Below are 22,153 nucleotides of genomic sequence, written 5' to 3' on the forward strand. Positions count from 1 at the left end.
ATTTTTGTTGGTTAATTTTGAGCAGTCGAAGAGTCTTTGTAGCTAAGTGTACTTAATCAACCTGTGATAGCAAGACTGCACAAAGTAAGAACATTAAACTTGTTTATTTTGTTAATTAAGTGAAAGGATGGTGGCTTGTAAACCTGAGAAAAGTATTCTTCCTTTCATTTCTACCCTCTGTAAGAAACAAGACAGTATCTTCTATGAGTAACTTTTTTGTTTGCAAATTAGAAGAGAGTTGCAGCTGATGCTCCAGACTTAAACTGTGGGGGAACCCTACAGGATCACCATCTCTCAGGTAAATGTAGGGTGGCACATAGCTACATTTGTATAGAGTGCATGCTGTTGTAAAGGGTACTGTGAACATATGGGCTGCAGTGAGTTTAGACCACAAGAGATACATAAAGCAAGCTAAGAATAATAGGAGGGGAGTCTCAATGCACATAAAAGAAAAAAGCTTGAAGCAGCAGAATCGTAGGACCATAGAATGGTTTAGGTTGGAAGGGACCTTTCAAGGCCATCTAGTCCAACCCCCCTGCAGTGAGCAGGGACCTCTTTAACTAGATCAGGTTGTTCAGAACCCTGTCAAGCTTGACCTTAAATGTTTCCAGGGATGGGGCTTTCAACACCTCTCTGCAACCCAGTTCAGTGCTTCACCACCCTCACTGTAAAGAACTTCTTAATGTCTAGTCTAAATCTACTCTGCTCTAGTTTAAAACTGTTGGCCCTCATCCTATTGCTTCACAGTCTTGTAAACAGTCCCTCCCCAGATTTCCTGTAGGCCCCTTCAGGTACTCAAGGCTGAACAATCACAGCTCTCAGCCTGACTTTGTAGGAGTGGTGAGAACAGGAATATGCTGAAGTCCTCAAAGTAAATCAAGCACTGAGCTTTCATCCCATTCACATAAAGATCTAGGAAAAACTGACATCTCTACTTGATCAGAAAACAATGGGTAAGTAAGTTTTGGTTTCTTCCCTTCCCTCTGCATTTGGGAAAGATTAGAAAATTAACACAGGGAAAATGAGGGTCTGCCTGCTGATGGGACAGGAGCACTACTACCTGCTGTCTTAACTGTAGTATTTCCATCAGTATGCCTGTCATTGTGCCTTGAAACATATACCCTTAAGGGATGAAACTGGTTTTCTCTTCTGTGTTCTGAGTGCCAGCAATGATGCCTTGATCCTGGCTTGTGTATGATGTGTTGGAAGCTGTTAATATAAACTGGGCCTGTAGAGGTTTAAAGAAGGCTTCAGTTTTCTAGAGGAAGTCCATAGTGTGGAGTTCAGGCCCTGAAGGCTTCAATGAACCCAAAACTTCCACTGAAAAATGACTTGAATTGGTTAGAATTTTTCTCAGCCTGAAATCCGAGCAAGAAGGTACTTAGGTATGCTTGATACATTTGTGATGACTCTAAAAGAGAAATAAGGTAGGGGAATCCCACCCCCATACTTTCTTTTATCACATATTCATGATGCATGTCATTCCTCCCCCCAGGAGGAGGTTGTCCCTCAGGAGCATCACAGAACAGCACTGTGTTTACTGGTTCATGAAGAGATGGGTAAGCAGAAGTCTAACATTAATAATTATCTGATTACTTTATAGAACTTTGAACTGTCACTCAATGACTGATCATTTACTTTTGATTCTTCCCACCTCAGTTACTTCATAACCATCCTGTCCTATCTAATATTTTGATGTCTTTGCACAGCTAAATGTTTTGTGCTATTTATTTGTGTGTACTCCAGAGAGGACTTCAAACACCAGTAGAGAGAGCACAATGCTCTGGAAAACTGAAGTGGAAACTCTCTTCTCAGGACTACACAGAAAGATGGACTGAAGTGATCTCTCATTCACTTTTTAATGCTGTGAAGTCTTTCAGAATAAAACCTTCAGTGTGCCTGCTTCATTAGGGTCAGTGTATTCTTATTGTAGGGATGTATGGACAATGTAAATATTTTTTATCAGTGCCAGTTGACTACATTGTAAATTAATAACTAAAAACAATTTTTGCCTTCATACTAATAGATACTATTAACCTTTTTGCAATGATAGATATTGATTTTTCTCTGCAGATAAATCCAAGATGTGTTTCAAAGTTACGCTATTGATTTGACTTAATGTGAAAAGCTTTGTCCAAACACACAATGTGCAATTAATTGCTCAAGGATATTTCACGTAAGTTATGGCATGGACTTACCAAAACACCATAACAAGTGCAATGTTATTTCTTAGATCTGTATTGCATAAGAATGTATGTTTAATAGACAAGACACTAGCAATACTGAAATTAATGGTTAAATTGTTACTGGCTTTCATAGCATAGGATTTAATTTTGTTTAATATTTCGTGTATCTTGATAAATATAATACACTAATTATGCATAGTATTTACTAAGATATATTTTAATTTCAGCATCAGATTGAAATCCATATTATCACTAATACTAGCAGGAAATAATGAAATGCAAATACTCTTAGAGAAAGATCAAATTAAAATAACATTCTAAACCATTGGTTAGTTTAGAATATGAACATTCTGTATTTACTTTCCCAGTCAAAATTACAACTCCTAAATAAAAAGAATTTTCAAAGTTCTGGTGGGGGGTTTTTAATTATATTTTTTCCCTCCAAGAAAATTATCCTTAATTGTCTAATTATATGTCCACATCAGTTCTTATTACTTCCTTCTGTTCTAAAAGAAAATTTGTTAGCTGACATGAAGAAAAATTTAATATAATTCCCAAATATATCTTAATGAATGTCTGCAATATTAGACAGGCATAGACAGCTATCTTCGAACAAACTAGTTTTCCTTTACACATTTTTAGGAATATGTAAAAGGTGTTCAGAGGCATTCACCTAGGAAGCTCTTTTGGAAGGCTCTATGTCTGCATTATCTACCAACTTGTTTGCAGTTACATTTTCAGGAAGAGGAGAAAGGTTCAGTGACAGTTTGGACATATTCCATTATCCTTTTAATGTCAGGCTAATATTAGAAACAGAAATGCATTTGCCAAGTGTCTTTCAAGCTGCCTTTATCTGTCTCTACTTCTCTTCCCAGGAAGAGTTTTTTCAACAGTAAGACTTTTTTTTCCCTTCAATAAGTAATTTGTAACAGCAGAAAAAGGGTGTAGAAAGAGATTATAGTGTGGAAAATGAGCTGAAAACTGAAGTGCACTTTCTCTAAAGGCTTTTTCAATCTGATTTTATCAGTCACAGGAAGCAGCAAAAGAGATGAGAATTCTCTCTTCTTCCTTGAAGTAGAACCACAGTTAACAGGTGGATCCACAGTCCAGTAGATCTCAGAGTGAAAATATTTTCATCTAAGGTATGACCTACATTTTTACTTCTACAAATTTCATCCTATTCATTTTAGTCACATATTTTATGCCTCATAACTAATTATGATAATTAATTATAAATTATTAAATTAATTATTATGTTCTAAGAATAACCTCCATGAGTGTTTTAATACTCTTTTCTTTACCCTTCACTGAAGAAAATACATGGCTGTTCCATTTATGGGCAGTCCGAGAAAGCACATGTGATGGATATGGCTGGATACTGAACCATGTGAGTAGGGCTGTTAATCGTGGTGATTGATGCATACATCTCAAAATGTGTTTTCACTTTCAAGGATGTTATCTGTACTCTTGACTAATTTGTCATCTTTATCCTTATTATCGTTACTTATATAGAGGTGTTTCCAACACAGTATTTTAGGCAATGTTACACTCAGAAGTGGTTGAGTCATTCCAGATGTGCTCACAGCAGAATTACATGCATATATTACTCCTCTGATATTTGCATGCCCCTTTCAGCTGTGCTTGATGAAGACACCCGCACTAACATAAGTCACTTTCATCTTAATATATTAGTATTTATTTAGTTTTATTTGGAATTCAGCATTTATGTTTTCAATTAATATTCTTCCTAACCAGGAATCTATAGTGGGTTTGATTTGTAATGCCTGTGAAAATGTCCTTAGTAATTTTTAACTGAGAGTGTCCTGTTCAGACCTCTCAGGAAAATGAAATCCGCTATTTATGAATTTAATAGAGGAGAATACCAAGGAAGAAAACAGCTACCTGTCATCAAGACATTCAAAAGTCATATGACCTGGGAATATTTCTAGGCAAAGTAATCCAGGGATTAGCTAAAAGCATCATAACATCTTATTTTAGGAATGTCTAAATAATCAAGATTTCAAACCCAAACTACTTCCAAGCAGGCAAGAAAAAATCTCTAACTCAAGATTAAAATAGAGTTGAGACACCTTTTATAATTTAGGATAAGAACCTAAGTCTGTGAAGTTTTAGCTCAAGACCTAGGTGAAACTTCTGAGTTTTGTGACTTTGGTGTATTTGTGAGTTTCCATTTGAGTGTCCCTAACTCAATTTCTGATTTGGAATAACACTAACATATTTAAAGAAGACTAATATCTTTGGTCTATTTCTTTTGAAGTGAGAAAGTTTAGGTGTTTGGGGCATATGTCCAGACTCCTGGATTTTTCTCTTCATAAAACAGAATTAAGCCGCCAAGCACTTTGAAATGTGTCCATCAACAGTTCATCCCATCTAAAAAGCTCTGCTTTCAACTTGTTTCCTATAACTCAGCTGAACTGGAGTTCACTTTGACTCAACAAACTAAGCTGTAAATTTGATGAAAAATATTACAATTGCTCTCCCAGCTGTCTCTTGACTAATGGAAGCTAATGGAAGATCAGAGGGGAACATGTAGCCTTGCTTTAGGATTATAGACTAAGTACTCATATGCATATTTGTGTCTTTGTTTACTAGTTTTTACAAATAAGATTAATGTTTTACACCCAGCCCAAATCCATCAATGCTTTTAGAAGCTGTTTTTAAATTCTTGTCAGTACCATACAAAGGCAGATGTATTAAATTCTCCACACTTACCCTACAGCCACTTTAACAAAGAGCAAAAAAAGCATGCCAAAATAAACACTAGATGTTTCTCACTAAGCAAAGATTGTTCTGAATAAGAAATCTCTTCTTCAGTCTGCAGCCCTGTAAGTGTAACATCCTGAATATATTAACGAATAAATTACTTCATAGCTGCTGTGATCCTTAATTTGAATGTTACTACAACAGAAACTCTCAGTAATTCTCCCAAGTCTTGCCAAAGCATATATTTTATTTAACACTCCAGAATAAAAAAGTTTCTTCTAAAATCAAGAGATCAATTGATTCTTGAATAAGAATGTGCAATAATTTCTAAAGCAGAAATTCCTTTTCTTGTTCTTTTTCTTTTCTTCCCCCCCCCCCCCAAACAGACTGCTATATTGTAGACTAGAGCTCCATAAATACCGTTTTTCCTAAGGCTTTTTATTGTGTTTGCATGGCCTCAGGACTAGGTTTGTCAAGCTTGCTTGGTCTGAACTTTTTTTGACCTGCCTGGAGCTTTGTTTATACTTAGTTTAGCTGCAATAGCAGTCGTGCTAATGACCAGGTGGCTACGCTTAATTTGTTTCAGTTTTGCTTATCTTCATATGCTATAGCCATGGTTTTATATAGGGGATAGTTACAAGTAATTATTCCATGTAGACTGACATATTTATAGCTCTAATGTGATGATACAGTGTGGAGGAACAGAAGTTTGCTATGATAGAGGTGGCCTTGAGAAATGGAAACTGGCTGACACCAGAGATTCATCAGAGAAGTGAGAAGAAAGCAAAGCAAAGAAAAAAAAGCCAGCTTAGATCTGGAAAAAAATCAGTTTTAGGTGTAACAAGGAGCATAAAAGAAAACATAAATTATTTGTAAAATGCACTACTTGTAGTAAATTCAGTTATGTAGACCTTCACCCACTGATTTGACTTCCCAGCTTGACCTCAGGCGTATTTCTTCACCAGGGACTTGCCTGAGGATCTCTGGCCTGTGATTGACCCCGGTTGCCATCACTGGACCTGCCCTGCTCTCCTTGCTCAGACAGGGTGGGACTGTGCCCCTGCTGGTGAGGACACTGCCCTCCCACCTCCCTGTCACCCTGGCTCCCAGCTCTCCTTCCCTGGGGAGCAGCCTGCTCTTGCTGCTCCCTAACAGACACCTCTCAGACTTCAATTTGTCTGCAAAATTATGGCCTTCTTGTCAAAAAGATATCTTTGTTATTTTCTGAAGGCTGCCCTGGGCATCTGTGGTTTGCTGAAAACCTCATTTGTTCCCATCACTGAGGTATTCTGGGGAGATAATTTCTGTACTACTGGAAGCACATGCCTTCTTGTAAGTAATGGCAGATGGCTTACCAGGGAAAGTGATGTTTTTAAGGTCATTAATCATTCCAAAAGTTGAACATGCAGAGGAAATCCAATTCACGATAATTTGCATAGATTCCTGGGAATGAGCAATCAGGCTATCATTGTCAGCAGACAGATAAGACAGTCTTGTTCACAAAAATTGCATTTAACAGCTCTCCATCAAGCCCTGAATCTAATCTGGATACCTGAAGCATGTAGGAACCAACTGAGAGTATTGTGAAAAAAATACATACTAAGCAGTGTTAGTGAGATGACACTGCTCAGTGCTATGGGAGGAAGTGAATTAAAAGCTCAAGAAAATTCCAGTCCTCCCTTAATTCCATAATGAAACAGTCTAGAACTCAGAATGAATTATCTAAGCAGCCCACCCTAAAGTAAAGATTCTGCTGACAGTGTCAAATGTTACTGTCAGGTCAACAAAGATGGATCAGAAATGAAAGACCTCTTTATATTTCTGTCCCATGTGCTAGCTACAAAATATTAAGCTTGTCTTTAATTTCACTCTCTGAAACAAAATTTGCTGTCTAGCAAAAATCTTTGTTACCTGGCTGAGTAAGGCAGTTAAATACAGACCTTGCAATAATAGTGCCAAGAATTTTTAATCGGAGAATTCTTCAGTCAGGGAAGTGTATGAAATGACTGTCTTTTCATAAAGATGGACAAAAAGACAAAGTTTATAGTCTTGGGGTATCCCTACTTTATCTTGTGTAAGCAGAAGGAGCTTTCTAAGGATTAAGAAGTCTCGAAGCCTCTGGACATCTCAACTGAAATGAGTAAGTACTTTGTCACCTGAATTTCTGGGACAGTAAGGAACAGCTAGAGTGAGCTGATGGGCTGTGAAGGCAGGTGTTCAGTAGCCTTGTAGATGGTGGTGGATTGTTTACTGAATAAACATTTTAATGCTGACATTTAGTTTAAAGAATTCAGTTCTTTCCAGTCAGAAAGGTAATCTATCCAAAATTCACACCAGGGGTGGAACTGCCATTAGGAGAACCATATTGTATTTTAAGAACACCATTAGACTTTATACCATTTTGATTGAATTGTTATCACAGCTCATCTGTTTTCTTGCCATCTAGGCACTATGTGTAACTTCAATTTATGCTGAAGATTATAAAGATTTTTCCTAGATGTTGATAGTCTATAAGCTATTTAAGATTCATATACGCAATATTTTCCATCAAGCAATTTCCTGCAAACTGTCTCATAGAAATGGTCTTTATATTTCCAGGCCATTGCATCAAGAGTGTTCAAAACATTTATTTTGAAAACATTTCTGAAGTGATTAAACACTGCCAGAAGTTGTAGTGGTGATAATTGAGCTTGCATTGCAATGCTTTGCCATTTAGAAAATTTATTGTAATTTAGCTTTTTCAAAGGCTTTTTCCTGAGTTATTGCAGAGAAAAGATGATAGGTAGAGAGGCAGAATTTTGAGCAGAAAAGAGGATGGTTTGCATAACACTACATTTATCTTCTAAACTTGGTTTTGATGCTTCTGCCTTACAGTGACTAATTATATATCAGTATTTGGGTCTCAGGTGTAACCAAGAATTAATTATTTCTTATTTAAATGATGAGGTATAGTCTTTATAGCAAATTAGTGTTCAGCAGCTTTCCTGAAATAATCAGTTATTACCGTTTCTTCTTCTGTGTCCATTCTTTTAAATAATATTCTCTCAGGCATTCTGGTCACCCCGAACACTGGAAGCATCCAAAATAGATTTGCATGCCATCCTGAGTCCAAAGAATTGTGTATTGTAGTTGTGCATACACTTTGTTTTGATCTCATTAGGTTTTCTCATGACACTGAGAAGTCACTAGAGGTAAGATTTTCAGACTAGCTAGGTTATTGACAACAGTAGACCAAAGAGTAAACTGTGTAATTTGTGGTGACAATACATAAAAAAGGTATAGCTGACAGAGGTTGCTGTCAGCAATCTCATTGCTGCTTCAGGTGCCTATATGCAATATTTTTACAGTTATATTCCCTGCATATCATCAACGTGTGCTTTACTGTATATCTGTTGTCACAGGATACAGACATAATGAATAAAGAATAAAGAAGTTACTTTCCTGATTGCATTAGTATTCAATTAGCTTGCCAGAATACTGCAGGAGTCAGTTTGCATGTGAATTTGAGACAACTGAAGTGGAAATTTACCTGTAAGTTAATGTTTAAGCTGATGGAATCTGGTGGAGTTCGATATGAAGTTGCCAGGCCCAAGGACTGTTCTCTTACAGCAGTTCATGGGTAACCTGGACCAGGACAATGCTGTAAAAGACCTGCTGGATTATATTCAATGGTGAGCATGGACGAAGAATGCTTATTGTGGGATGTACATAGCTCTGTGCAACGATGTCAAGACAGAAGCAATTTCTAATATGAACAGAAGCAGAACTGGATCAGTGTCAAAACGTTGGTGTTCATGTGGACTTATAACCTTCCAAATCAGTCAGCAGCTGAAAAGATGGCTTTAAAGATTCCTTTTGTGGACATAAACATCAAAAGCAGGAATTAGTGTGACTTCAGGGCTTATTGTTTCTACAAAGCAATCTTTTTCCCCTGTCTTTAGAGCTGGTATAGCAAAACTCTCTTGAACCTCCCCAGCCATAAACTAAAGTTTTGTTTACCATCAACCAAGATCATTTGAGTATTTTACCTCTTCTAATGTGGAAGCTGAAACTAAAGGTATTCAGTCTAGGAAACAAACAAACAAACCACCTTATAAAAAAATGACATCAGATCACAGATTTATTTTTTTTAGGTATGAGACCCACAGCAAAGGTGTTTTTATTGTACTTGTCAGTGTACAATAGGAAAGCATCTATGGAAAGGCAAACCATAAGCAGTAAGTTGTAGAAATCTTTCAGGCTATGCAGTCTGAAGGACCACAAAAGCAACTTGAATGCTATATAACCTTTCTGTTTTCCAAGGTATTGAACATTTTGTAAAAGGGTGACTGCTCTTAAGGAAAAAGGATTACAAATCCAATGAAGTGTTGTTACAAAAATCCATACAATATACTTGTGAAAGTGCACCTCATTATTGAGTATGACAGATAATTCTTCAGTCAAAAAGGCACTGCTGTGGAGGCTGTGAAGATATATGGATTGCATAGATCAAAGGGAAATTTTATGTGAGATGAATCCTTCCACCAAATACAGTCTCTGCTTTGCTCTTTCTCCTATGAAAGGTTCTGCAACAAGGAGGTATTGATGCAAGTTATTTGTGTGGGGATGGTTTTAAATGCTGAACTCTGTGCATTATGTGGAACATTTACATTCCCCTTGTCATGATTGTTGAAAACAACAGCTGTCTTGCTCTCTTCCTCAGCAAATGGTTTATTAGGTTGAGTTCATTTGAAAATACACAATGTATCTCCATATTTGAGATGAATCTATGAAAGAATAAGAAAAGTGATGTAAGAGGATATTACAGACTAAGACAAATGGAAACTAAAAAGTGTATTGCTTATTTTACAAAACATAGTAATAATTCCACTGTTTTAGATTTGGTTTTTTATTAATTATTTTAAGACATTAGGTTTGAACCATAAACTACACTTTCTATAAACTAGGCTGAAGTGCAAATGCTCAATTTTACTGAAGTTTGTCAACTAAATATTTTAAAGTGCACCCTATTTAGTGCAGTATATTTAGGAATTGAAAGAATTATACAGAATTAATGAAATCCATTAGCTATAACTGAATTAACTATGGCTATTGCAGTGGTAAATATAATATCAAAGACAATTTTTGTTTGCTATTGGAAAGAAAATATTGAGTTTCCTGTGAAACAGAACTCATAAAACAGTAGTTCAATAGAGCATTTGGCCAGGATCTCGCATAAACAAATAGAACTCTCTAAGACAAGTAATGAAATTATGTTTTATGAATCTCCTGGAATAAGCAGAAATCAGACAAACAGAAGCTAATCAATCTAGAAATGCTGTAAGTAGATTTCTGCTGTTTCAAGGCTTTAGGTTTCTCTCAGATTCCAGTGACAGGAAGAAGACTACTCTTTGCTGCTCTTTTCCAAATCTAATCTATCAATATATAAATGACTGTGTATTGTTTTCATCCATCATTGTGCACTACAAAATAACAGCATTTAAACTATAAAATAGCACTCTGCAAAAACTTCTTACCTGGAAACTGAAACAATTTCTTGAACTATTTCTCCCGGATGCCAGATCATAGATTAACCAGACAAACAGTCATGCTGTCTGCAGGTGGCTAATTATACAGCTCATTCCCTGGTTTCTGGCAATTGTAACTCACTCTGCAGTGCAAAAATGCAGTTTAGTCTGGGGTGTTTCTGACTATTATGAGAACATCTGATTTGCTATGAATGAATGTAAAATTGGAGTGTAAAGTATATATTATATAAATAGAAATAATCTAAAATACAAACTATATCAAAATATAGTAAACCTGACATTTATTTTCATTTTGCCTGCAAAAACACTCTTAAGAGCCTTAGTAAAAATACAGAAAAGAAATAGAGCAGCATAATTTAATCACTTTTCCAGAAATGGTTTTTTTTAGAGCATTCTTTTTTCAGTCTCTCAAAAGAATTATTATTTTTTCTTCTTCAACTTTGTTTTGGTTTAACCCCAGCCAGAAACTAAGCTCCACAGAGCTGCTCGCTCACTCTGTGTCCCCTCCCTACTCCTTGCCCACCCCCAGACTACTCAGTGATGGGGTGAGGTGAGATGCAGAAAAGGTCTCAATTGTGTGTAAATACTGCTCAGCATTTATGAAAACATCTCTGCATTATCAGCACTGTTTTCAGCACAAATCTAAAACACAGCCCCATACCAGCTACTGTGAAGAAAATTAAGCCCATCCCAGCCAAAACCAGCACAAACTTACAGCCAGTTTCCTAATCCTTTCTCCTGTGGTCTTTTCATACACGGAAGTCTTACTGACATCTGTGAAGTTCACCACGCTGAATGAGTATCAGGAGCTGTTATGGACTGACCACAGCCTCCCATTTCCCACACACCCTGCCCCAGCATCAAAGAATCACAGAATTGTCATGATTGGAAAAGACCTCTGAGATCACCGTGAGTCCAGAATAAAAAAAAAAAAAAAAAAAAAGAGAAATTAAGCAAAATCATAACAACAACACACAACCCACAAAAAAACAACCATGCCCACTAAAGCATTCCCTGAAGTGCCACATCTACACGTTTCTTGAATACCTCCAGGGATGGTGACTCTACTACCTTGTATAGGACATGGAAAAGGTAAAAAAGTCAGGAATGAAGGAGAAGTTGAGCCTGGGAAGAAGGGAAGGGTGGGGTGAAGATGCTCCTTTCTCTGCTTCTGACTATCCAACTCTGTTTTTAGTTGGCTATAACTTAGACTAATTTCACTCAAGTTGAATCTATTTTCCCTATGACAGTAACTGGAGAGTGATCTCCCTGTCTTTGTCTCGGCCTACAAGCTTTTTCACCTTATTTTCTCCCCCAGTCTTAAGGAGGTAGAGGGAGAGAGCAGCTGGGTGAGCATCTGACAGCCAGTTCAGGTTAACCCACCACTAAACCAAAGAAGAATTCTCAGATAAAAAGAGCCCAGATATGCTAGAGAATGAGCTCAAGACAATCTGCAAATAGGGAGCAAGTTCCCAGATTCCCATTTCAGGGCAAAATGCCAAGGGCCTTTATTATACAGCCAATGCAAAGTGCAATGGAAGACATCTTGGTTGATGCTTTAGGGCTGAGGCAGTTTGAAAGAAGCTAGTCCAGGAAGAACACAATTGAAGACAGCGATGGTTGCTGCCTAAGGAAATAATCCAACACTAAAACATGGCTCTTTTTTCACACTGTTTTCCCAGTTTCTCCATCATTTGCATCTTGGAATCTTGTGTGAGTCTCCGCTTCCCCAAACTCAGTCATTCTCATTCTTTTGATCTCAGATTCCCTCTAACCTTACATTCTTCCTTCATGAACTTTTCTCCCACTGCAGAACTGTGTATTATCTGCCCCAGAGATACTACGCTTCAGCATGAGCTATTTTGATCTTATCCCTTAAGGATGCCCACACTTAGTTGCTGCCACCAAGCTTTAATTTCTCAGCAGGGTAGTGTATATGGCTCATTCTACAATTCTTTAAAACAGTGGCATGTTTTAGACCTTACTGAACTTGCAGAAAATATTAATAGGCTACAATAACTGCACCTCTGTACTTAACTGCTGCAGTGCAGCTATGTCCATGCTTCCTGATAAAATGTGACTATATTGTTCCAAAAAACACAACTCCTGGAGTTATATGGATTAAATCAGTGAATCATGAGGATAAATCTCTGCACTATTGTATAGGTGCACTCACAAGACTTCTGAATTTGTAATGTGAGATATTTCATCATTCTTTCTCTCTCCTGTGAATGATTGATGCCATTCTGCAGAACTAAGAAAAGATCATAAGTCCTTTGGCACTCTCCTCTCTTAGTAGGCAGCATCCTGCACATACCAATGTTACTAAAGCAGCTAGCAGATGTTTACTACATGCAGAACTGATGCAGTCTGGAATTCACAAATCTATTAAGCAAAAATAATCTGTGTTATAGAGTCAACTTGCATTTTAGATGATGTAAAACTGCTACAGTATACTATTTATAGCTTTGTGGTTTTGGTGTTATGTTTCAAGGCATCAGATAAATATTCCCATTAATACACACTGAAGGAGATGTATACAAAGGAAAATTTGAAATGAAAAGGTGAACTTTTATGTTTGAATTCGGAAAGCTGTGTGAGAATAATAGTCTTCGAAGGCACATGAAAAATCAGTTTCTTAACATGAGGGATTTGCCCTTGCTAAGCAATCAGTGATACTACTGATACCCTATTTTCTGATGAGTTCATGGAGTTATGTTATTAGCAAAATCCAGACATCCATGTACATAGGAACATGGACATGTTGTGCAACAAATAAAATGAATGAAGATACTAATTAGAGAAAATGGTTAACGTCATTAATTTCTATGTCCCCATAAAGCTTGAATCTTGAGAGAGTTTTCTATTCATTCTGATCCACTAAATAATATCTAAAGCCTAGGTTCCTCCATTAGCTTTGGACAGTTCTAATCCATCAAAAGTGCTTTTGCATGCATAGTAGTGGAATCCTTCCTTTAACTGAAGTTAATATAGCAAAACTGGAAAAGAGTTTTCTGTGGTCACCATTTCTGTTTATCAGATGTCAGTCATCAAAAAGCCTTATGGGTATGTACATGATTACAGGCAGTGTAGCAGAAGGTAGATTCTTCCACAGAGCTGCCAGTATTTTTCTGCTCTCAAACTGTATCTTGCATGTGATTTCTCCTGAAATATGGAGTTAGAAATAGTAAAGAAAAGAATGCAAAACATAGCACATGTATATATATTAATAGAAAGCTGAGTCCTGCTTGATTTGTTTTTAATTTGTTTAATCTATCTTTTGACTTAATATTATCCTTTTCTTCTGCAGAAATATTATCTTGTACAAATTAGTGTTCTGACAGAGGGGAAAGAGAAATAAATTAATTTTGTGAAATTTCCTGCCTTGTTACTTTTACCAATGGAAGAGCATTCCCTTTGTCTGATTATCCTCAGTTAACACCACCTCCTCTTCACAAGACTCAGCCTGAGCAGTCTGAATTATTATTAATTAATATTAAATATAAATATAATTACTTACTAAGTTTTGATACCACTCTTTTCCCCATAGATTAGGGGTCCCAGACAGCTGGCCTAAGCAAGTTTGGCAGCCTGAGTTGTTACTTCCCCTAACACCCAGGACCTTGATTTCTGCCTCTGCTATGTTCAGCCTGACTCCTTCACCCTCAGCTAGAGAAAGCTCAGATGAAAGGTGGATGAGAAGCAAGAACTTCTAGCTATTGCTAGTGTAAGTAACCATGGGAATTTCACGCCGGGCAGCAGCTACAGGCTTCAGCTGATCGACAGGCAGACTGAGATGGAGGTGAAACTGCCTTCGGCCGAGGTCTGGCAGGGGCCAGGCTAAGTCTTTAGCTCCTTAAATGTCACTGGTATGACTATGAAAGCTACCTCAAGCATGGAAAAGGCATCAGCAAAATACACACCTTGAACAGGTGAGATACATTTTAGTTTGATTTTCCTGAGAAAATTCTTGCCTTATTCTCACAGAGAGGCTGCTACCTTTGCCTCCTGTGCCAGGCAGTGTTAAGTTTGTTCAGATGGCATTTTTCAGGTGCTGCTGATAAATCATGCTGGTTTTTTCACATAAATTCTAATGGAACTAAGCAAATGTTATGATCTTTGTTTCTAAAGGCCTTGTATTTCTCCATAGCAAACACTTTTAGCTGTTTTTGGAATTTACTCAAATGGCAGTTTTAATTTACAGAGGTTGCTTTAGGCACAGTGAATTAATATAACAGCTTTTTAGTTCTTTGAGATACACCTTCAAAGAAAGATGTCAGTTGTTAGGAAGTAGAAAAGATTTTTATTGTCAAATTGAGTTAACTCTAATTGTAAATTCCAACAGTCCTTGTTAAAAAACAGTCCTCAGCAGGTGTAAATTTAAAAAACCCTTCACGTTTGTAAATGTCAGGAAATTGTAGAACTCGCTTTCCTAAACTTGTCTCTTAACGATTGAAAAGAAAACACCACAGACATTTATATTTGTAGTTATCTCCCTGGGATTATCAAGTAGAACTAGTCTTAGAATTGGAATAATTTTAAAGCAATTCAGCTGTAGTACTTTGCTCTAGAATTCACTTTTGTTTTCTACCCAAAAGGATACTAAGAAAATAAGAAAATAACTTATTTTGTGTTGAGGATCATAAGGTCATGTAAGAAATTATGCTCCTCACATCTTCAGACAGCAATAGCTAAGATAGACTAATATCTTTCTCACAATTTTCTCCGATGGCACTGGGCAGTGCTTTCGCAAAGTGCTGTTACCAGCGTTGAATGACAATATCCTTCAACATTTGAGAGGACAATAACAAAAAAAAAAAGTAAAAAAAAAAAGTCAGTACTGATAAAAGTTTGAAGGGTTTGGAAGACAAATATACAGGTCTTTGTCCTAAATTATGCTTGAGTGGGAGCAGTAATCTGGGTTCTTGGAATTATTGATAGGTTAGAACAGGGTGGGAAGGATCTGCACCCTGAGTTATATGTTAGTGTGAAATTGGAAGATTAAGTTTAGACTGCTTGGTATCATTACAATATAATGTAAAACACATAATGTCAAAAAAGCTGACAAAGCAAGGAAATTTCTCCCAAAGATTGTTTTGTTCAATAAGTATAAGGAGTTGTTTTTTTTAAAACTGTCTATATTCTCAACACAGTTGAAGGAAATGAACATGAAAGGTGGACCATGGGGAAACATTACACATGGGCTTTTTACTTGCAGGCCTCTTGTTGAAGATGGCTTATCCTAGTGGCTTTTTAGACTATGTTAAAACAATACAGATGGATTCTGGGCTTAGCACTCTTTTACCAACACAAATCATATTATACTTAGTACTTGGTAATGTCTGAAGAGACCTGTTAGCTCCCCATGACTCTATTCCTCACATGAATTTTGTCATTACAATAGTCATTATATAATAGATAGATGCTATTTATTAATGTATTGGATTCAGCGTGGCTATGGTGGACTAATGTGTCTAAATTGAATTGAAGTAACCTGCTGACAGCTGGAACAGTTAAGGAGAGAAAAAAATGGGAAAAACTAGATGGCTGGGCTTTGGATGGCTGTGGAGAAGTTGGCTAACTACCAGAGACCTGACAGAACTTCTGTTGCAGTGAGTTGTTGCAGTTTCCTAGAAATATCTGAGAGATGTTAGGCATCCAAAAAGATCTAGATAAGAAAGAAAATGGGAAAGCAGTGAAAGAATTTAATTGGCAGTTTTGTTACATCAGGGAGGACAGAAGGATGTAATGATTTCTCTGGATCAGAGACAGGTGGTGTGTTAACCCTGGCTGGATGCCACTCCGTCACTCCTTTCCTCATCTGGACAGAGAAGAGAAAACATAACAAAAAGCTCCTGAGTTGAGATAAGGACAGGGAGATGACTCAGCAGTTACTGTCAGGGGCAAAACAGACTTGAATTGAGGAAAACTAGTTTAATTTATTGCAAATCAAATCAGAAAGAAGCAATGAGAAATCAAACTAAATATTGAAACACCTTCCTCCCTCCCTTCTTCTTGGGCTTAATTTCACTCCTGGTTTCTCTACCTCCTTCCCCTGAGCAGCAAAGGAGGATAGAAATGGGGATTGTGGGCAGCTCTTCATGTTTTCATTGGCACTCCTTCCTTCTCACATTTTTCCTTTGCTAGAGTGTAGGGTCCCTTCCATTGAAGACAGTCCTCCATGGACTTCTCTGTCTTGAGTCCTTCCCACAGGCTCCAGTGTGGGTCTTCTCCACAGGGTGCAGTCCTTCAGGAACAGGCTGCTCCAGTGTGTATCCCCTATGGGGTCACAAGTCCTGCCAGCAAACCTGCTTCTGTGTGGAGTCCTCTCTACATGGGGTCACAGGTCCTTCCAGGAGCCGGCTCCAGTGCAAGCTTCCCCACAGGTTCACAGCCTCTTTTGGGCATTCACCTGCTCTGGCATGGGGTCCTCCACTGGCTGCAGGTGGATATCTGCTCAACCATGGTCCTCCACAGTCTGCAGGGAGACAACCTGCCTCACCATGGTCTGCACCACTGGCCACAGGGGAATGTCTGCTCCAGTGCCTAGACCACTGCCTCCCCCTACTTTTCACTGACCTGGGGGTCCACAGAGTTGTTCCTCTCACATATTCTCACTCCTCTCTCTGGCTGCAGTTGCTGTTGCATGGCAGTCTTTTCCCCCTTCTTAAATAAGGGAAGACAGAGGTGTCCTTGCTTATGGTCTTACTATTGGCTAGCAGTGGGTCTGTCTTGGAGCCAGATGGTATTGCCTTAATGGGACATAAAGGAAGCTTCTAGCAGCTTCTCACAGAAGCCACTCTAGCAGTCTTCCCATGACCAAAACGTGGCCATGCAAACCAAATACAGCAGGAGAAAAATTAGAGGTACTTTTTGACAGAACAGAGGGAGGAATAAAGTTGTCAAGCTGCATAAATCTAAGAGAAGATGGAAGATCAAATAAGCTTTCTCTTGAAAATGCAAATATTGCTTTCTCAGTATGAGATAATAAGCTGCTCTGGGTAGGAGTGTAAAAAAACTTCTGAGGGAAACTTTAAGTCACTGCCAAGACACAGTTATATTCCGTGTTCCTTCCACATGCACTTGCTGCTTGTTTGGTGCAACAACTGCCATATTGTTAAATAACTGTATTCTGGAGTCCAAAATGGACATTGCAGCAAAAACCGTGATTGCTCTCCTGCTGTCATCCACTAAGGTCTAGGTAAATTAAGAATAGTTTTGAAGGCTCTCCTCTGAGTCTCCTTCCTAGCTTGAGTGACCCTGATCACACCACATATATACTGGGAAATTTTGTCATCTTCTTCTGACAGCATCCATCTGCTGTGAAGATTCTGCAGGGTCTCTTATAGGATGGATCAGTTCCACTGTATTAACCAAGCAGTTCCTGAAGAAAAGGCAACTCCATTAATCCAAGCCACATTTTTCAAAGGCAGAAAGGCAAATGCTTCCTTCTAACAACAAAATCCTATAATCTGAGGAGACAATAGTGTTATCATTTTTGTTTTCCAATCATTGCTTCAAATTATATTTTCTCTTTTGTACGTGTAATAAAAAAAGGAGAATTTTGCATAATTATGGCATTTAAGCCAGACTGTGGATGGTAAACTTGTCAGCAAGATGAGTTCTTTGTTTACAAAAGCAAAAAGAAAGAGATACAGACAAGTAAAAAATATATTTGATATATTCACTCATGACAGTGAAAAATCTAATCTAGGCATTTTTTAAAATCCCTATGTAGCACTTGAACATTGATACATAATTAATCTCCATGTGGGGTAAACTTTCAGGCTTCTAGGCCAATGGTTATACAGTGCCTCTTTTTGTTGCTTTCCTTTCATGGAAGGTGTGAAACAGAGTGAGTGGTCAGAAACCCCATCTAAATTGTTGGCCTAAACAGTGTGAATTAATTTGATTAGTCATTCTCTTTAGGGAATGGTCTCAGAAGCAGGACAGTGTGAGGGAAGGCTTCATACAACAACTTGTTGCTTCATACATTTTTATGCAATGTATATACACCAAGATGTTGCCTCTCTGAGTATCAGGCAAGAAATACACCTAGAAATATTAGTTCCTTGCTCCCTGTCCATGTCACAGGCTCTAGATTCAAATATATTACTTGTAAAGATGAGCAATCATAATTGGACTTCACAGAATTTAAAACCACTTCTGCATTGAACTCTATGAGTTGAGCTACTTGCCTTTGTGCTAATGCAATTATTCCCTCTAGCAAAATATATTCAAACTTCAAGTGTTGATAATAAGCTTCCATTCTGAAGGCAAAGTCTACATTTGAACAGTTAGTAATATTAATTTAAACACCTGTCATACTTCCTCCTTGTTCTCTTTAATTGCCTGAAGTATCAGACTTCACAGATGATTTCCTTCCTAAATATTTAAAATATCACTTCCTAGTTCCCTTGTTGTGTTTGATGTTTTTGGTATTTTTGCTTATCAGTGCTGTGTTTAATTATGTTTAGCTTTCATAAGCTTCTCTTTGTAATACAGTATGTTACAGTGATATATTTATCAACATGTTTTTTTTGTTAGTCTACAACACTTCTAGCAAGAAGTATGGCAGTATAATCCAATTTAAAAAGTTAGCCTCTTGCACATATTATTCTCTGATGACATCAATCATACACCGGGAAAGGCAATAAAATTAAATTGATTGAATATTAAGGCCAAAACTGAAAAGAGAAAAATACTGGCTTTTGGTTTGAACAACAATCTATATCAAAATCAAAACAACTATAACCTGGAACAAAGTGCTTGGAGTGTTGCAGTTCAGTTTCTGTTTTTAGTTTAAGTGTGGCTATTTTTCTTTTGATATTTTGAGTTTAAAATACGTATTTTTGAATATATGTTTCCTCAGAGTTAAAATAAGTTTGTTGAAGTTAAATATTTAAATATAAATTATTAAATATTTCATTAAAATAAAAAAAGAGCCATCTGGTTCTTCAGTATTCTTACACTTGGTTTTGTTTTTTTTTTGTTTAAGAATGTTTGCAGGCTACATTGAATGGAACTGATTCATTTTATTCCTTTTGAACTCCTTTTTAAGGCAATGTACTTTCCACTGAAAAAAACCCCAAAACTAATTTGGCTCTAAATGGTTGTGCTCATACGTTATAAAAGAACCTGTATTAATCTCTGGACTACGCTCCTGTCTTTACAGTATTCAAAAGGCACTGGAGCGTGTCCAGACGAGGGGCAACCAAGCTGGTGAAGGATTTAGAGAACAAGTCATATGAGGAGTGGCTGAAAGAACTGGGCATGTCTAGTTTGAAGAAGTGGAGGCTGAGGGGAGACCTCATTGCCCTCTACAACTACCTGAAACGAGGTTGTAGGGAGGTGGGTGTCAGCTTCTTCTCCCAAGTAAATAATTATAGGACAGAGGAAATGGCCTGTAGTCACAGCGAGGAAGGTTTAGATTGGCTATTAGGAAGAATTTCTATACTAAAAGAGTGGTCAGACACTGGAACAGCCTGCCCCAGGAGATGGTGGAGTCACCATGTTGAAGGTATTCAAGAAACGTGTAGATGTGGCACTTCAGGGCATGTTCTAGTGGCTGAGGTTGTGGGGGTTTTTGTGGCTGTTTTTTGTTGGTATGTGTGGCTGTTTGTGTTTGTTTGGTGGGATTTTTTTGTGTGTTGATGCTTGGAATTGGTTATCTCAGAGGTCCTTTCCAACCATGACAATTCTGTGATTCTGTAATTCTGAATACAAGGGAGTTCAGGTAGCTGTTAGTTCGCTAGACAGTTTATCCTGTGGTAACGTCTTGAGTCTACTTCTTTAAAACCTGCTTCCCACATGGGAGAAACGAACTGCAAAAGCAAGGTGGAAACTTCAGTTTGCTTCTGCGTGCATCTAGTCTTAATCTCCACATCCCTGACATGCTGATCTCCAAGAAGTGAGATATCCTCCGAAGTAAAGCCAGGACAATCTCAACTCTGATGTCACAACTAAGAAACTGGCTGGTAAGAGGTAGCATAAGTTTTAGTTTTGAGTAGTTTCTGAAAATCTGACTCTAAATGTGGCAGTCATATTTGAAATAGGAACTGCCTTCCTAAATAACTGTCTCAGTTTGGGAAACACCATCCTTGGCCTTACCCTTACTGTTTAAAATTCTTGCTTCCTCTGAAATGGGAGAATGTCACAGCACCGTGCCCATGAAAATACAGTTGCAGTTGAGCAAAGGTACTGAGGGTCATGGCAATAGCTATATGGCTAAAAAGAAGACGTCTGTTAGATCCCTTAAAAAATATCCACTTAATCCACTTCTGTTCAATGACATCATTTACTCTGCTGAGCATCAGGGTAAGCAAATACCATAAGCACACCCACTAGGTGTGTAAACAATGAGGGTATGTATGTGTATGAAATAATTCTGCCAGCTGACGTCTGGGTTTTGTTTGGTTGGTTGGTTTTGTTTTGTTTGGTTTGGTTTTGTTTTGTTTTTGGTTGTTTTTTTTTTCCCCCTGGGCTGAACCTGTACTTAGTTTCAAAGACCTTTTTAAACTTAAAATTCTCATAAAAGTGCTTCAACTTCAGTAGTTTACCCACATGTTTTTATAATGCCAGGAAAGTGAGTTCTAGTCCTTCAGGCACAACTTAGTTGAACAATGGCATTACTTTTAAATGCTGTGGAAAGACTCATCCTTTAACCTCCCAAGAAGCAGGAAGGCATTTCTGCATCCAGACACATTTCCAGTGGTCTGGCATAAGATGACAACAAGCAGTTCTGGAGGCAGAAAGAGAAAATCTGAACTGGGACAAAAAGAAACAAGCCAGCAAAAGAGATTGCCAACCCAATGCATAAATAAGTAGGAAGGCAGACAAAGAAATGCCACCTGTCGAAACACATGCATGGGCAGAGGAGTGTCTGGCACAGAGAGCAGCAGCAGGAGGAAATAAGCTTGCAGGAGGTGCACGATATTATTTAGTTCAGCAGGCAGTTTGGGAAATTTCTGCATTTTTTAACAGGTGATCTGCTTTCACTACAGACCCAGATCTTTTCATACGATTTACAGGCTGTAGGTTTTTAAGGGCAATGTAATTCATCTAATGTAAGATATCACATAACCCAGGCTGCAGAATTCAGTGATTCCTGTGGTACTGGTGAAACTTGTGTTAAGGCACATTTACAAAAATTACAACCTAGTTCTTTAATATAAGGGAGAAATTTTTCCTAATGTCCAACCTAAATCTACCCTTTGTCGTGTTCTATCATATTCCTAGTATGCCAGCCATTTTATACTTTCACCTATACCATTAGTAAAGTTGAGGAATAAAACATGGTTAAGAATGGATATAAAGTCCAAGAATCTGTCAGAAACACCTCACTTACATTTTGATTGTTATGGGCAGATAATTCAGGTCATTCTACTATAAAATCTTTGCTACATCTTTTCTGGTTTCTTTTTATTACCTTTCTGTCAAGTTGCTTTTGACCAAATAATTTCTCATTCTCTTATAATGCCAAGACATTAATTGTTTCCCTCTAGTGCTAAAGAACTTCTTGGTTTCCTGGCAGCTTGAAGAAGTCCCTTTAAACTCTGGTGGTCATTATTTGGTCCTACATATTCAAGTTTAGGACTTGCTTTTTGGTACCTTTTGCAGTTATGAATTAAATAACTACAATGTAAACCAAAACACCTCCATAAAATGTGACATCATCCAACTTCTTGGTTATTTTGCTTTTCTTGCTTTGATTTT

General features: G+C 37.6%; 1 long non-coding RNA gene across 1 annotated transcript; it reads left to right on the plus strand.

Moving 5' to 3' along the window:
• The first annotated feature begins 3,012 nt into the window (after positions 1-3,012).
• LOC127383087 (uncharacterized) lies at positions 3,013-10,759 on the plus strand. Its single transcript, XR_007889112.1, has 4 exons — positions 3,013-3,078; positions 3,214-3,328; positions 3,500-3,573; positions 5,876-10,759. It is a non-coding gene; the product is annotated as an uncharacterized LOC127383087 (long non-coding RNA).
• The last annotated feature ends 11,394 nt before the right edge of the window (positions 10,760-22,153 follow it).

The sequence above is a fragment of the Apus apus genome, chromosome 3, assembly GCF_020740795.1.
Source record: "Apus apus isolate bApuApu2 chromosome 3, bApuApu2.pri.cur, whole genome shotgun sequence".
NCBI classification, from domain to species: Eukaryota; Metazoa; Chordata; class Aves; order Apodiformes; family Apodidae; genus Apus; species Apus apus.